The sequence below is a fragment of the Bos grunniens genome, chromosome 12, assembly GCF_055505025.1.
Source record: "Bos grunniens cultivar Pamir isolate PY7600 chromosome 12, Bosgru_T2T1.0, whole genome shotgun sequence".
Classification (NCBI taxonomy): domain Eukaryota; kingdom Metazoa; phylum Chordata; class Mammalia; order Artiodactyla; family Bovidae; genus Bos; species Bos grunniens.
In genome coordinates, this window is record NC_141176.1 from 55,411,826 (window position 1) to 55,429,532 (window position 17,707).

The 17,707-nt window shown below is 39.0% G+C and overlaps 1 long non-coding RNA gene and 1 other non-coding gene across 3 annotated transcripts in view; one reads left to right on the plus strand and one right to left on the minus strand.

Annotated features, from left to right (window-relative positions):
• Nucleotides 1-17,707, plus strand: part of LOC147361792 (uncharacterized) — a 263,465-nt gene that overhangs the window by 244,950 nt on the left and 808 nt on the right. For both annotated transcript variants that reach the window (XR_015138256.1, XR_015138258.1), the window contains one exon: nucleotides 249-342. This is a non-coding gene — a long non-coding RNA (uncharacterized LOC147361792). The remainder of the gene's footprint in view (nucleotides 1-248; nucleotides 343-17,707) is intronic.
• TRNAW-CCA (transfer RNA tryptophan (anticodon CCA)) lies at nucleotides 3,330-3,402 on the minus strand. Its single transcript has one exon. It is a non-coding gene; the product is annotated as a tRNA-Trp (tRNA).

Consider the following 17,707-nt stretch of genomic DNA (forward strand, 5'->3'; position numbering starts at 1 on the left):
GACGAGGGGGTTAGGAGAATGCCTATACTCAGGAGGTCCTTGTATGACATTTGATCATGTTCAAAATTTATCTGGTAGGTAATGTTAGAACCAGTTTAGGCTTTAACTATGGAAATACTAGTGTCTAGACATTGTAGATAAAATGGATTCCTTTCTTCTAAAGTTGCAGTGGGAACATGAGAACCATAAGGAACAGTTAAGATTAAAGTATTAATCTTCAATTCTGAAAGATCATTATTTTCTTCCAGTACTGTTCCCCTGAAGAGAAATTCTCTAATGGCTACAGATGGGGCTCAAGAACAAGGAGATGCAATTGCAACCAGGATGTCTTGTGGATAAGAGGTGAGCTTGGAAAAGGTCTTTGCCTAGTACTGAGAATTTCTTGTTTAGTTTTATTGCTTTGATTTACACAGAGACTATTTTGAGGTGGGAGAATTAACCAGTTTTAGGAGGTGGGTGCTGCTTTTTTATATAGTGCAATAGTAACTTACCTTAATGGAGCTGGTCTGATTCTGGAGTAATTCATGAATAACTGGTTTTAGGAAGAGTATAGACAGATTCCATTTTCTACACACACTTACATAAGCATTGATTAACATTTTCTACCCATTCCTCTGTATCTATTTTTAAAATGAGAGCTGAAGAATTTCAGAAGTTGCTCATGGAAGGAACATTTTATAAAGTTATGAAACTTAAAGCAATCTGACTTTCATCAACAAAATCCCATCTGGGATTGCCACGTGTGCAAGTTCTATGCTAAATGGGAGAGTTCCTATTTTATGTGTAGATTTGTAAGTTATCAGGACTAAGTACCTGATATGGATAATATGTTTCTTTCTTCCCCATATAAAATGAACCACTTACCTCAAAGTAGTTTCTACTTTTCTAATCATTTCCCAAGACATAGAACTTTATTTATTCAAAAATTCTTGTATCCTGTTCGTCATGTGACAGGTATGCTTTGAAGTCTTTATGAAAAATAACTCATTTTCTCATCATTACTACTCAAGGAAGGCAATACTGTTATCATCATCCTCAGTTTTGTAGAGGAGCCATAGAACTATTACAAACACATGTAATAAATAACAGAGCTGGGACATGAACCCATTCAGCTGGCTCCAGAAGTCACATTCTCAAGCACTATGCTTTGTTACTTCCATTTTCCCCTTAACACCACTATATTAGCCTCTACATAACTCCACACTAGCTAGACTCACACTATTACTATAAGATTTCCAGGAGTCAAATTTTTTATCTATTCTTCTGTGAATCCATGGTATCTGGCATTGGACTTAGCAAATAGAAGTTACTGAGAAATAGGTTTGCCTAAAGGAATGAAACTGGGTTAATAATCAGAGGTATAAATGATTCTTAGACCTTCATATCTATCATTTGTTGTTGCTGTTTAGCTGCTGTTGCGACTCTTTGCAACCCCACCAACTGTAGTGTGCCAATCTCTTTGCCTGAAATTTTCCAGGCAGAAATGCTAAAGTGGGTAGCCATTCCCTTCTCCAGGAGATCTTCCCGACCCAGGGATCGAACCCAGGTCTCCTGCATTGCAGGCAGATTCTTCAGTTTAGCAGGATTGTATTATCCAACAATTAAGATGTCTACTTATGCTTTCCACTTTCACTCACATCGGCATGAATTTATACATCTATCCCATTTCTCCTGTATGTCTAAGCACTCACATTTTCTTGCTCTCCAGAAAGTTTCATAGGAAGTCTTATAACTTAAACTTGATTCCAAGACAAAGGTTAGTTTGCAAAGACTGCACAAGCACTAAATATCATACATGAATCACAAGGTTAGTTGGCATTTCTGAATCACATGGCTCTTAACATAATGAAATTTTAAAAGGAATGCCATCTTGCTCACTAGCTAATGGTTTTTTGCCCTATTGAGAAATTATTTCTTTAACATTAGTAGGTTAATCAAGATTGATATCTGTGAACTATAAACTCCTAAGTATACAATCTAATTGAGGGCACTGTTGACAAAATCTCTATTTTATAGGCAGGTCACTGAACAAATATCACTTACCAATATGTCACAGACATTTGAAAATGTACAGATTCAGCAAATATTGTTCATTTGTTTCATTCATTTTTTCACTGTCTTTTTATAGTGATGACACATTTTAAGATTAAAAAAAGCCACACTTTAATCATTGGACTACATACATTCAATTTTAAAACAGGCCTCTTGATAAATAGAAAGATTTTAAGAAGTTAATTTTTCCCTGGATAAGAGAGCAATTTATGATAAACTTACAATAGTAATCCTGGTTTCTCAATTTTATTGATTTGAGTTCTTAGAAGAATTCAGCCACTTTTTATTCTGAGAAAAAAGCATATAAACATATACAAATGATCTCTCTATATACAAATATATATATCTGAAATACTTCCAATATTTAAAGCTATTTTCTCTGAAAATTCTTAATTACATATACACTGTTTTACATCTTCTACATCTTTTCTGAAAATGAAATTATGTAAAAACTGAGTCATTTTGTATTACAGGATTCATGTATATAATATTCCTTGTATTCCTTGTAAAAATGAAACAAAATCTTTTCTTTTTACAAAAACCAGAGACTCTGAAAAAAATAAACATATGAAAAGATAATTTCAATATTGTTTTAATAAAAGCATGCTTTTCTTATTAGGTCTTAGGATGGATTTAAGATGCATGAAACAAATCAGGAATATTTTAACTGCAATAGCACACACTTTGTTGTTGGTCATTTTCTCAGTTGTATCCGACTCCTTGTGATCACATGGACTGTAGCATGCCAGGCTTCCCTGTCCTTCACTATCTCCTGGAGTTTGCTCAAACTCATGACCATTGAGTCATGGTGCCATGTTTTGGGGACCTAATAGAATTGCAGACCAGGAGTCTCCATCTCCTGGTTTCATGATGTTATCCTAGTTCTCACGTGTTGCTGTGAATCTGGCTTGTCAGCTGTCTCGGCATTGAACCAAGAAAAGATCAACCTTTATCTCACTTCTCATTTTTAAATATATATGAAGGGCAGCACAGAATATACCAGATGAAATGGTATATTGTAGCAAAATAGTTTTGAGATATTATCTTTTTCTTTGACTAGGGAATCACCATATCCAGGAGGAAGGTCAGACAGCTACCAAGGCAGATTTGATAGTGTTGAGTAAAGTTGAATGAAAAGTGAAAGTGAAGTCGCTCAGTCATGTCCGACTCTTTGCAATCCCATAGGACTGTAGCCTACCATCCTATGGGATTCTCCGTCCATGGGATTCTCCAGGCAAGAACACTGGAGTGGGTTACCATTTCCTTCTCCAGGGAATCTTCCTGACCCAGGGATCGAACCTGGGTCTCCTGCATTGGAGGCAGACGCTTTAACCTCTGAGCCACCAGGGAGCAGCAGAGACATGTATTCCCTAGTGGTTTATTGGCTAAGCCTCTGTGCTCCTGATACAGGGGACCCTGGGTTCTATCCCTGGTCAGGGAACTAGATCCCACATGCCACAACTAAAGATTCCATGTGCCCCAGCTAAGACTCAGTGCAGCCAAATAAATGTTTTTTAAATAATATTAATAAAATAAAGGCCACAGACTTGATAATCAACCTAGAAGAGAGGTGCTATATACATGACAATGGAAGTCCCCAGTATAGAGATGGCTTTGGTAACTGAAAATGCAAACCCTAAGGAAAAAACAGATGTACAATAATCTGTCTTCCTGATATCTTATCCTGAGGTGTCCTATTTCCAGGTTGGAGGCCAAAGAGAAAGCTCAGCTCCTAATCATTTTATGTCTGCTTTCCTTTCCTGGTGTCCCCAGACACCAGGCTGGGGACAGAAATCATTTATAGAACAGATTGGAAGAGATCTTCAAGATCATGAAACAGTTCTCCCTTCCTTGTAGAGAAAAGGCGAGGTCTAGAGTGGTTAAGTGAGTTGTCCAAGATACACAGCTCTTTAAGACCTAATTCATATAAAACCAGAAGTGAAGTCCCAAACTCCCAATGTCACTTTTTGACAACATGCCCACAGTAAAGTGATTGCTAAAAAATTATCACAAAGGCCAGGAGAATGTTATTCATATATGAAGGAATGATTCAACAACTTGGATTGAACCCCTCTCTGCATTTCAACAACAGTCATGCTGTTTACTCAATATTTTTTTAGTTTCTAAGAATCCAGTCACTATTCCTGTTGTTAATTCATAGATTGTAACCTCTTATTTGGGCGGTAGTTGAATGGATCGATGCCTTGGGAGATGAAGTGACATGCTCAAGGGCACGCAGTTAGTCACCAAGCTGCTTTCAGGTAGATGAGTCTGGTCTTGTGGCTTTCTCCCAGAATATCACATTTTATTCAGAGACTTCTTTGGGGCCCCAAAAATGCTGGACTCCCAAGTCCTTCAAGGAGAGGATGATCGGAGGTGGATGCTGTAAGGCATAGTATCTCTTTGTTTACTCTAGGAGCCACTAGGGCTTTGGAAGTTCAGGGAAGGACAATCTTATGAGCAGGGTTCCCTGGTGGTTCAGATGGTAAAGAATTTGCCTGCTATGCAGGAGACCTGGCTTTGATCCCTGCATTGGGAAGACCCCCTGGAGAAGAGAATGGCTACCCATGCCAGTGTTCTTTCCTGGGAAATCCCATGGGCAAAAGAGCCTGGTAGGCTACAGTCCATGGGGTTGCAGAGAGTTGAATACGACTGAGCAACTGAATACTTCTCACTTCCAATCTTATGAGCCCCCTTCCAGAACCTAGGATTTACCACGGTTGACATTGCATTTTTTAGGTCACTGCCTGGTGCCAGTACATTTTGCCAAAAGGCTGTGTTGTGACACTGCACGAAGGCCAAAAGTTGTTTTGGAAGTCCCTGTGTTTGCTGAATTTCAGGATAGGAGATAGTCTGTGTAAGGGGAAAATGATGAGTTTTTATCAAAGATAAAAATGCAATGCCTTGTCCATTTAATTATCTTCCAGGCAGGAACCCATAAGCTTATTTCTCTGGTTTTAAAGCAAAAAATACACAAGAATATCTTTCATGCATGTGTGCATGAGTGCTAAGTTAATTCAGTCGTGTCCTTGCCAGGCTCCTCTTTCCATGGGATTCTCCAGACAAGAATACTGAAGTGGGTTGCCATGTCCTCCTCCAGGGGTAGGGATCAAACCCACGTCTCCTGCAGCTCCTGCATGGCAAGCGGATTCTTTACCACTGAGCCACCCTGGGGAAGCCCAAACATCTTTCAACCCAGTGCCAAAAACTGATATGAAATGGAAAAGTGAATGCATAACTAAGGCAGGTTATGGGAGAATTCACATGGGCGTGCCCCAACTACTTGGAGCTCTTGCTACCTTTGCAGATGGTTGAGGATAAGGGACTGTTGCTATACACGCTGGCAAACATACACACTGGCCCACAAGTCCAGATTGCTGGGTCAGAAGATTTCAGCCCCTCAAAGGCTGAAATGATAACATGTGATGGGCCACACTAACCTGTTATGGTTTTGAGGGCCTGGATACTTTGAGGACACGAAGTGCATTATCATGAGCTCTGAGAGTCTGCAGGATTCTGTCTTCAGTTAGTGCAATAGTACATTGTGCTGCCATTGACTTTGGCATGCACTGTTCTGCCTGAGGCATTAGATGTCTAATTTGATCAAAATCAGACCCTATAATTTGAATTCAAGCCAAGCCACAATCAAATCACAAAATTTCCAAAGCTGCCACCATCTTGGAAATGTCAAATGCTGCATGGGGGAGCAGGAAATGACTCTTCAGGGAATCAAGGAGCCTGTTTTAATGAATTTTGTGTCTGGTCCTTATATGAGGCCATTAGATACAATTTAAATGTCTTGATTAACATTTTATTACTTGACATGACTGCTGGAAAAAAAAAATCGTTGCCCATGCACCACACATATCAAAATATCCTAAACTCCTTTGAGTTTCAAGGTGCTAAATATAGAGCTTTTGGGCCACTTAGATGGTGTCTGAAGTCTGCCCGATACTTGGTGTGAAAAATAAACCTGAGAAAAAGGGATGTTTTTCTCTGCTCAGATACTAGGACCCGATCTAAGCTTGGCCAGCTTTGGCAGTCACTGTCGGACCTCCCGGCTGTCTGAGGAATTGTACACTCCTTTCTAAATCCTTTCGGAAATTGCCAGTTTGATAGAATAACATTGCAGGAAACCACTCAAATTGAACATATTTGTTGTTTTATGTTCTGCCAGGCAAATGTCAGAACAATGCCAGGAGACCAGAGTAGGTCAGAATTGGAAGGGGCAGCAGGGGAAGTGAAGGGAGGGAACCAGGAGCGAAAGAGACAATGAGAAGAGAATGAAAAGCTATTTTAATGGGGAATTTTAAACACATAAAACTCTTGCTTTTGAAAATCAAAAGCAAAATAAATCACGTCTTCTCAATTGTCTCGCGGTTCACAGGGTGACATCCAATCTGAGAATATTTTCTTGTAGAATTTAATAATTGTGGTCAACAATTTTCTGGTAAATCTCGATCCACTGGTCAATATGCTGCCAACAATGAAGACAAAATTGATGGCTTACATGGAGAACACACTGATGGAGCCTTATTTTTCAGTTTTATTTCATTTGTCTTGACTATGCGTCTATTTTACTATGGGGGTCTTTTTTCCCCCACTTTGCATATTTCAATTATACAGCGTGTCATATAAATTATTTTAATTAATTCGGGACAGCAATTTGCCATAATCATTTCTTCACTCTCCTGTTTGAAGTCCCATGGCAACATGGTTTTTTTTTCCTAAGTCTGACAGTATATTAGATCTTACTGGTAGTGATCCCGAGTACTGCAGAATTAATTTTTCCAGAAAGATCAGCATGGGTAAAAGGCTGCATGAACGATCTTGCTAGTATTGCCTTTTTTTTTTTTTTTAAGTGGCTGACTCATAAATTAGGAACTTGATTCTCTCTCCCTGGCTTTGGATGGTTTCCTAATGAGCAGAAGGGCTGTTTTATTTATTTATTTACCAACCGATGTGGACTCAAACCCTTGATAGCCCTTTAACATCTTAGTGACTGCAGTTATATTAGGACTGCAGGCACTCAGTGCTGGCTTGATTACTAGAAAAACCTTTTTGCCTCATCCCCACTCAAGTATTGAACCCAGGGCCAAAAGCATGCTCTCTATGTTTGCCAGATAATCATTACATTTTAGCACACTGAACAAATACTATACCAATTAAAATTGAATGTCACTTTAAAGTCAATAAAACTACTTTATTTTTCAGATAAGCTTTAAAAAAAAAAAAAAAAAAGCCTGTTGCTCCTTCTAAATTAGCTAAATACATTTGTTTTGGCAGCGGCCAAGTAGTGAAAACTATATCTTATTTTCAAATATGTACCAGCACACCCGTCATTTTTTTTTAATCTGATTTTGGATGAATTGGTCTTTGGAAAATATTAATGTTTGATCTTAGATCTGTGTTCATCTAATTGCTCTAAAACTGGGAATTTGCTTGTGATGTGCATGCCAAAGTATTTTGTGTGTTCCATGGATAACTCTGGTAGGTCTGTTGGTAGATACTATTTTTACTTACTTAGCAGGAAGGAAATGGATGTGCAGAGGACATAAAGTGGGTTGTTCAGCATCACAAAGAGTTACGCCAATGGAATTAAAGATCAGCAAACTTATTGCCAAATCGTGGTTGGACAAACATACATTTGTGAACTCATTTTTGTTCTGCTCTAATACGATCGCTTTGCCAAAGCAGCATGAGAATAAGAGGATCATTTGCTACTTTCACAGGCCTTCAGGCGAACGGAGTCAAGTGAGAATTACACACAGCTTATATAAGGAGTCTGTCCAGTTTCCGGGTAGGCTGAGGAGGTGTGCACATATGTTGTGTGATTATAGAGATACAAAAAATGTCTCTGTTCTGTATCCCCTGAACTGCTGTTGTTAAGTTTAGACAGCTTCAACAAGATGAACTATTCTGAGACAACTTTTTCTAATACTGTCCATTGTTCATCAACTAGTGGAAGGCTCCATCCCCCACCCCACCCGATCCCACCCAATTTACCTTGTCTGATTTTATCTACCCCCAGCTCTCAGTATACATGTTCTCTCTTCACCAGGTCTTCTCTAATGCCTCGGCTGTGAACACTAGCAAAGAATGAGTTTTACATTTTTAAATAGTTGGGAAAAAGTTCAAAAGGTCATTGAATGACATATGAAAAGGATAAGAAATTCAAAGTTCCGTGCCTGTAAACCGTCTTCTTAGAAAACCCCATTTGTTTATACAGTATCTCAAACCACTTTTACTATCTATCGGCAGAATTGTGTAGTTGTCATATTCTGTGTGGCACCAGAGCCTAAAATATTTACCATCTGGCCCTTTACAAAAAGAAAATGTTTGCTGGCCTTTGCCCTAGACTTCTTAATCAAGTAAACTGCTGTCCTTAAGTGCCCGTAGAACTCTGATGGCTAAATACAGCTTCTCTCAGGAAACTGAAGCTTCATGGGGCAAGCTTATATTGCTCAATGTAGAATTTCCAGCACCTACAAGAGATGCTAGACCATACAGTAAGTATTAATAATGAGATGTCAAATTATTAACCTCCCTTTTAGAATGTCTTATTCTACAAATGACTTTGTAGATAATATGATTCATACTGAGTTCCTCCTTTATCAGTCAGTTCAACAGTATTTTGCAAGTAACCCTGATCCTGGTTAAACCAAACAAACAAACCATGGATAAGAAAGGGAGGCAGTCATTAAGCAAAAGCCATTGCCTAGAGGGGATCCATTTTATTTCTTATCAATGATCAAGTAAAGGTTAATATCAGTTATAGAATTTTTTTACTTATTCCAACCACCCTTATTTTAGGACTGAAGGGAGAACCAGAACTTAGTGTTAAAATTTATTTCTGGCTATCTGGGGAAATCTTCTAATAAAAATATTGTTTTAGGTTTTAATAACTGTAGAAATGGCAACTTTTCTAGATTCTTGACATTGTTAAGATGCTCATGAAAGAAGATGCATATTCTCAGTCTATAATTAACTTGTAGGTGGTGAAGTGGCCACAACCCATGAAATCTAAAAGAGACAGACATTAACTGTATTAGCCTGCTTGGGCTGCCATAGCAAAGTAACACAGATCAGGTGGCTTAAATAACAGAAATATCTTCTCCAAGTTCTGGAAGCTGGATCTCTGAGGTCAACATGTCCGCAGAGTTGATTTCTTCTGAGGCCTTTCCTGACCTTGTAGATGACCATCTCCCTGTGTCTTCACATGGGCTTTCCTCAACGCTTGTCTACATTCTGTCCTTCTCTTCTTTTAAGAATACTGCCCATATTGGATTGAGGCCCACCGTAATGACATTTAGTCTTAATTACTCTTTAATAACCTGGTGGCTCAGATGGTAAAGAATCTGTCTGTAATGCGGGAGACCCAGGTTCGATCCCTGAGTTGGGAAGATGCCCTAGAGAAGAAATGGCTACCCACTCCAGTATTCTTGCCTGGAGAATCCCATGGACAGAGGAGCCTAGTGAGCTATAGTCTGTGGGGTCGCAGAGAGTCAGACATGACTGAGCAACTAACGCCTTCACTTGCAACCTGTCTCCAAGTACACATCACATTCTGAGGTACTGAAGGTTAAGTGAAGTGACAGTCACTCAGTTGTGTTTGACTCTTTGCCACCCCATGACTGTACAGCCCATGGAATTCTCCAGGCCAGAATACTGGAGTGGGTAGCCTTTCCCTTCTCCAGGGGATCTTCCCAACTCAGGGACCAAACCCAGGTCTCCCACATTGCAGGCAGATTCTTTACCATCTGAGCCACCAGGGAAGCCCTAACTGAAGGTTAAGACTTCAACAAATGGATTTGAGGGGAACACAGTTCAGCCCACAATCCCAACTAAAATGTTCAAGGAAATTTCAGTGCACAGATATGTCTAAATTCTACTACTTGAGATAGAAACTTCTATCCTCTCCAGTGAAAAAAGAAATATTTCTTAGGTCTTGATCTGAAATACAAATCTCCATTTACTAATTCAAGTTTTTTGTTCATATTTATCTTCTTCCCTCGAGTATTTGATTTGCTGATGGTGGTATCCTAGTAAATGTAATGGTATCCTTTTGACATGAAAAACATCATATCATTTCCAAAGATCTAAGCAACCTTAGTGCCACAAGGAGCTATTTTGGTTCAGTAGATTCACCAAAACATTGTTAAATGAAATGGTTATGTGGGATGTCTCTAAGATGGCAATAGAGAGGGATTTACCAAAGCACTGAATGGGCTGAGACTTTATTTCTCTGGCAGTAGCCCTTTGCAGAGTAGATAGTTTCCCTGGAGAGGGACTTCTCCCCTTTTTTTGTTAATCAGTCCCTACGTGGAGCCTGAACTGGACCGATTACTGTAGTACAAACTAGAAACAAACTTAATAACCTTTGACTTACTCGAATGACTGTCATCGAGTTTACATAGATACCTAGATGTTAATCTTCCTGTTTCCATAGTTTGCAGTTATTTTAAAAGAAAAGCATAACTAAACTTCAAACTTGCATCTCTATATTTTGTCCTTTTTAACACTGGACTTTCAGAGGTTTCTTCTATCTTTTTTCTCAAAGATAAAAATTTTTATTTCTTCTCTTTCAATTTGTCTTCTCAGTTTGGAGACCCTAAAATAGTTTGTAGGCAGAGAAATTCTGAAGTGTAGATGTTTTAGCAGATCTCTAAGATGGACACATTTTAAATTACACCCAGAAACCACACACCAATAGACCTGTGGTCCAACTTTCTTCCTCCTTCATTCCTGTCCTCTTGTTTCTCATTCTTCTTTTAAGCAAGTTTTTTTTAAGAACCCACATTTATTCTTTCAGACAATTGTTATTTCATTTACGAATTCTAATATGTAGTTGAAATACATGGAACTTCCCCAGGGGTCCTGTGGTTAAGACTCCACCTTCCAATGCAGGACGTGTAGGGAACTACCCACATACCTAGGGTTCAGCCAAGAAGTTAATAATAATTTAAATAAAAGAAAATATATGAAGAGAAAAATGAGAACTCTTAAATCAATGGGTAAGATAGAGACTGATATTAGAATAGTAGTCATTAATGGAAATGAAGGGTTGGAAGTGGACCTTGAACTGTTTTATCTGTTTTTTTAATGAGAAAGATTTGACTCAAATATGGCAAAGTATGATATCAATTAAATCTACATGCCTGTAATATTCTCGCTTCTCTGTGTTTGAGTTGTTTGAGCATGAGAGTTGAGTGCGTTCTCCACTGACTTTGGGCCATCTCCAAAATTCTTTTATCTGTGTCTGTGACTAGAGCACTGTTCAGTGTTGCTGCTGGACTGAACGAGTGGTCAGTCTGTTTGGGCTTTTCTGTGAGTTGTACTTTTTTCCTTTTGGACATCAATAATCCTGCCAATGATAACATTGTGTTTTTTAAATAGAGAGTGATGAGTTTACTGGGAGGGACGCGGTGGTGCTGGTGAAGGCGGATGAGGCGATAATGTCTCATGGAGTCAGGACGGGTTACCAATAGTTATCTTCAGTTCTTAGGGTGAATCATGAGGGTTTTCTAATATTGACTCAAGAATAATCCCGCTTTGTTACACAGTATTTGAGGTGGAAACGACTAGCACGAAGTTCATTCCACAACAAACATTTCTCCCTCCAGTACCTACAGAAGCCCTTCCTTTGTGGTCTTGTGTGGAGACTTCTTTGCTGTCTTTGATGGGTCCCTCTCCCTGCGCTTTCCTCTCCACTAACTGCTATGCCTGTTTCTGCCTTAATATATGGCTGCAGTACGTCCAGCACAAGTAGAAGTCTGTGAGTGGGATGGCAATGACAAGACAAGGACTGTGTAGACACTTTCTTTTTTCAATAAGTCAGGCATTTTGTAAATGTTGAGAAAGCTCCAAGCTTTACTATTTGGGTTTAGCCCACTGAACTCTAACTGGCTAATACTCTCAGGATTATATTACAAATCTTTTATAATTTTAAAAATTCTTTTTGGTAGTAGGCATCTGTAAATATTTACTCATTGATATTTAATTTGTAAATGCATGTATTCCTTCTTAAACAATCACTGATACATTCACTTTGTATCAAAGATATGTGTCATCTTAGTATTTTAATGTTTTAGGTATAAAATTTACAATTTCTCCTATATTCAAAGTTTCAAATAAGATAAAAACAGAAGTACTATCACCAAGAGTAATCTAAAAATAGAATTTGAAATTTTATTTGTGAATCACTTAAATTTATATAAATGCCATGTTAAGCATTAAAAAGCAGAGTGATTAAATAGTACAATTTACATAAACATTTTCATTTTTTATTTATTTTCAATTGAAGGATAATAGCTTTACAATATTGTGTTAGTTTCTGCTGTACATCAGCATGAATCAGCCACAGATATACATATGTACCCTCCCTATTGAACCTCCCTACCACCTTCCACCCCATTCCACCCCTCTAGGTTGCCACAGAGTGGCAGTTTGGGCTGGCTCCCTGAGTCATACAGCAAATTGCCACTTATTATTTAGATGGTAATTCTAGGAGAAATGTTTCTTTTTATTGAGAAATCAGAAGATAAGGCTGAAGAAAATGTGCATTTTTAAACAGTTCTTTTTCAAAAAGCATTAAATTAAAAAAAAACCTAACAAACAAATTTCATGATTCTTTTTAATGCATTACTCATCTGGGGTTAAATCTTATTTTCTTTGACTCAGTCCACTTGATATTCTGGCATTAGAAATTGTTGCAAAGACTTTAAGTTGGTTTGCTTTTAGTGGATCTGAACGTGGAAACTGGAAATAAAAGCTTTTCTTATAGCCCTTGAAGCATGGAGCTATAATAGAATTTGATCTTACATCGTGAACATTCTATCAATGGTGATTTATAACAGGTTATATTCATTCAGTTTATAAAACTATAGTTTTAGTGAGCTTGAGTTTTCCCAAAGGCTTTTCAAAATATATGTCGTTTTGAATGGAAAACGTTACATGACTGACATTCACTCATTTTGCTTCTTACTATTCATGAGTAATTGACACAGTGCTGTCCTGTTTATGAGGTATAGTCCTCTCTGAGTGTTCTTCCTGTCATATATATGAAATCATCCCGTATCATCCCATATCAGCTCATATCATCCCATCTTATATGTCTGAAATATATTACTCAAGAAACCAAAGTCACCCCTTTTTGCTTTTTTATTGGATTTTCAATTTATGAAATTCTAGGAAAAATTAATTATAGGAATAAAAATAAATGTAAAATCACTTCTTAGCTCTAACAAATCTTAACATTTAAAAATATTTTCTTAAAAAAAATATTTTCTTAGACCATGTGTCTGAATTCTTATGTATTTTTTGTGTTTTTCTATGTTGCTATACAACTAAAAGCAATATGCACTCTAGTTTCGCAAGTTTTGAAACTTTGTTTAAACAGATTCATACTCTCTCTGTATAATGTGATCAGATTTTTTTAAATGTCCAATTGATAGACTTCAGTGCTACCTGAGTTATCAATATTGTCCCTTAATCTTTATGCTTTCTGGGCTTTGTAGCAAAGAAATCTTTCCCTAACCAATTATTGTATTGTCATTATGTTGAATTTTCTTCTAAAAGATTTAAAGTTTAGCTTTTCATAGTCATAGGTTAGATTCACTTGGAAATTATTTTTAATATTGTGTGAAGTAGTGTTTTAATTTACATTTTCCATTTAGAAAAATATTATCCCACCATGATTTATTTAAAAGTTCCCAATGACTATTCATGCCATGTCTGTTATGTACAAAGTTACATATATAGCTATCTGTGTGTATCAGTTTCTGAGTATTCAAAAGATGACTATTATCAGACTATCAGTTTAGGTCCCTATATGCCAAGAAATTAATCATGAATTTCTTTTCGAATGGTTGATTGAATTATTGCTTGGCACTGATCTCTTCATGTGTTCCTCAGTTCAGTTCAGTTCAGTTGCTCAGTCATGTCTGACTCTGCGACCCCATGAATCACAGCACACCAGGCCTCCCTGTCCATCACCAACTCCCAGAGTTCACTCAAACTCGTGTCCATCGAGTCAGTGATGCCATCGAACCATACATCCTCTGTCATCCCCTTCTCCTCCTGCCCCCAATCCCTCCCAGCATCAGAGTCTTTTCCAATGAGTCAATTCTTAGCATGAGGTGGCCAAAGTATTAGAGTTTCAACTTCAACATCAGTCCTTCCAATGAATACCCAGGACTGATCTCCTTTAGAATGGACTGGTTGGATCTCCTTGCAGTCCAAGGGACTCTCAAGAGTCTTCTCCAACACCACAGTTCAAAAGCATCAATTCTTCGGCCCTCAGCTTTCTTCACAGTCCAACTCTCACATCCATACATGACCACAGGAAAAACCATAGCCTTGACTAGACGAACCTTTGTTGGCAAAGTAATGTCTCTGCTTTTCAATATGCGTCTAGATTGGTCATGTGTTTCTCACTTCCAGCTTATTCTCTTTCTGGTTCATTTTGTCCATTTTGGTTTTGAACTCAGTTAAATTTACTTAATGGTTTTCTTTCACATTTTTGTTTATTGCTATGAGTCAGAAATCTTCTATTTATTTCTAGAACCCAAATTATGATCACTTGAGGCTAACACCAGATAAGTATTGTCATATACTAACCCCAGCTTTAGTTGCAAGAACGGCTAAAAGACACACAGGAAAACCCTCTCATTCAGCCCCTCATCTTCCTTCTATTCATTTTCCAGTGGGATTGGCACTTTGGTAGATGAACTGTTTTCTGCTGGTGAAGGAAGAGGCCACAGTGCTCACCACGCTCTTGCTGGGATAAGGGACACAATGTGTTGCTCCCTCTTTCCTGAGCTGGCTCAGTTTCTCACTGCACAGCCAAGACTAATAAGTCCTGCAGTTAACGGTACTCTGCTGAAGGTTCTAAGAGAAGGAAACAGAACTTCACCCGTCTGTGTCCATGCTTTGGGCTCTCTTTTTAAGCCACTTCCCTCCCTTACTCTGGGTCTAACTCTATGAGGTAAGAACTGCCTTACTGTCCACCATAGAGCTGTTCTATCTCCATGGCACAGAGTCCTAAACATGAACTCTGACCCTCAGAAAGAGGAAAATTTTTCACTTTCAAGTTTTTTTCCTGAATTCTGTCTCTGCTCTGTAGCTGACTCTCCTCTGGAATGACTGGTTGTGGGGAAATTAACAAGATGGCGCCAGTCTGGCTCTCTCGCCCCATGCCCTCAGGCCTCCTCGGCCCATGTTCTGTAAACAATGACTTTGCACGGTTTATGTAACAGTTGAGATCACTGATAGCACTGCACATGGGCATCATGAAGTACTTGCTTGGTCTTGGGCTACTTCGTGTGGTGCACATATATATGAACTTTGCCTAGAAAGCAGTGGCATATTAATGCTGCTCCAATGCTTTGGCCACCTGATGCAAAGAACGGACTCATTGGAAAAGACCCTGATGCTAGGAAACATTGAAGGCTGGAGGAGAAGGGGATGACAGAGGATGAGATGGCTGGAAGGCATCATCAACTCAATGGACATGAATTTGAGTAAACTCCAGGAGTTGGTGACAGACAGGGAGGCCTGGCATGCTGCAGTCCATGGGGTCACAAAGTCAGACACAACTGAGAGACTGAACTGAACTGAACTGATTACTGCTGCATCATGGCTATGTCCATTGGGTCAGCCACGAGAGGAGAGAATATAGCGTGGCACCCCACTCCAGTACTCTCGCCTGGAAAATCCCATGGACGGAGGAGCCTGGTAGGCTGCAGTCCATGGGGTCGTGAAGAGTCGGACACGACTGAGTGACTTCCCTTTCACTTTTCACTTTCATGCATTGGGGAAGGAAACAACAATCCACTCCAGTGTTCTTGCCTGGAGAATCACAGGGATGGGGGAGGCTGGTGGGCTGCCTTCTAGGGGGTCACACAGAGTCGGACATAACTAAAGTGACTTAGCAGCTGTAGCAGCTGCTGCATCAGTCAGGAGAAAATAAACATGTCTGCAGTTTTGCTCCTTGAGTCTGCTTCCCATGTTGTAGCTCGTGCCTTGCCTCCTCTGGGTTCACTGAACAGTGTGAACAGTGTGAACAGCAAGACAATTGACTCAGTGAGCAGGATCAGCAGTATAATTGGTGTAGTTCACAGGATGAACACCAAGACATTGATCTTCCATAATCCACTGCACTTAAAGTTGTATTCTTTCTTTATTGCTGTTGTAACAAGTGAAAAATTGCAGCGGCTTGAAACAATGCAAAGATATTATGTTACAGGTCTGAAGGTCAGAGATTCACCACAGGTCTCAGGGAGTTGAAATCCAGAAGGTGGCAGGGCTGTATTCCTTCTGAAGGCTCTAGCAGAGATTTGGTCTCCTTGCTTTTTCCAGCTCCTGGAGGCTGCCTGCATTTCTTGGCTTGCAGCCACCCTCTTCCATCTCCAAAGCCAGCAATGGCCTGTTGAGTCTCATATCACATCACTCTGACTGTGTTGTCTTAACTCCTCTTCTGGTTCTTCTGCCTCTCTCTTTGACATTTAAAGGGCGTTTGTAATTTCATTGGGTCCACCCTGACCATCTGGAATAATTTCCTTATTTTAAGATCAGCTGATGAGCAACCTTAATCGCCCCTAATTATGTAACACAGCATGTCCATGGATTCTAGGGAGTCAAACATGGACATCTTTGGGAGCTATCAGCCTGCCTACCGCAGAGACATATCCTGCTTTATACCCAGGATTATAATGGCTCTTAGAAGGCATCAAGATATAACAGATTAGTATTAGGACATTCATCAAATTCCATGTTATTTGTCTTAAATAGCTTTACAGGTGAAACATCCCTCTCTCTGTCCAGGAAGTACTACATAAATGTGGGTCCGCCTCCTATAGCATGTGGCCATAAGATGAGGGGAACATCAGGTCTTTCTATCTTTCTTTCATATTTCAGGGTCTCCTCACCCATCACGTGTAGGCAGCTGCTTAGGCAACAGAACATACATGCCTCCAAAGAGCAAGATAAAATATACATGTAAAAACAGTCTAGACCTACTTTTAGGAAAGTAACTGTGTCTCTATCAGAAATAAGATTTAAAGAGACTTAGAATTCCTAACACACCCAGGTTATGGCTCTAAACTGAACAACCAATCATGCTCTTTGTAGTATTTTTGTTTAATTCCTTTCATCCAGCTTACCCATCAGGACATAAACGGCCTCTCTGTCTGTCTGTCTGTCTGTCTCTCTCTCTATATATATATATATATACACTTACAATGTTAAATTATTATATGAAACAATGTTCCAAAAAATCTGTTCCAAAGTGAAATTTGTCTCTTCACTTTGGAGACAAAAATCAATAGGCAATATATAAATAATGGGTTTTTGTTGTTATTGTTGTTTAAAAGTTATTGAGGTCTTATATAGAGTGTGCTGACAAAGGTTCATATGGTCAAAGATATGGTTTTTCCAGTAGTCATGTACGGATGTGAGAGTTAGACCATAAAGAAGACTGAGCACCTCAGAATTAATGCTTTTCAACTGTGGTGCTGGAGAAGAGACTTGAGAGTCCCTTGGACAGCAAGGAGATCAAACCAGTCAATCCTAAAGGATATCAACCCTGAATATTCATTGGAAGGACTGATACTGAAGCTGAAGCTTCAATACTTTGGCCACCTGATGTGAAGAGCTG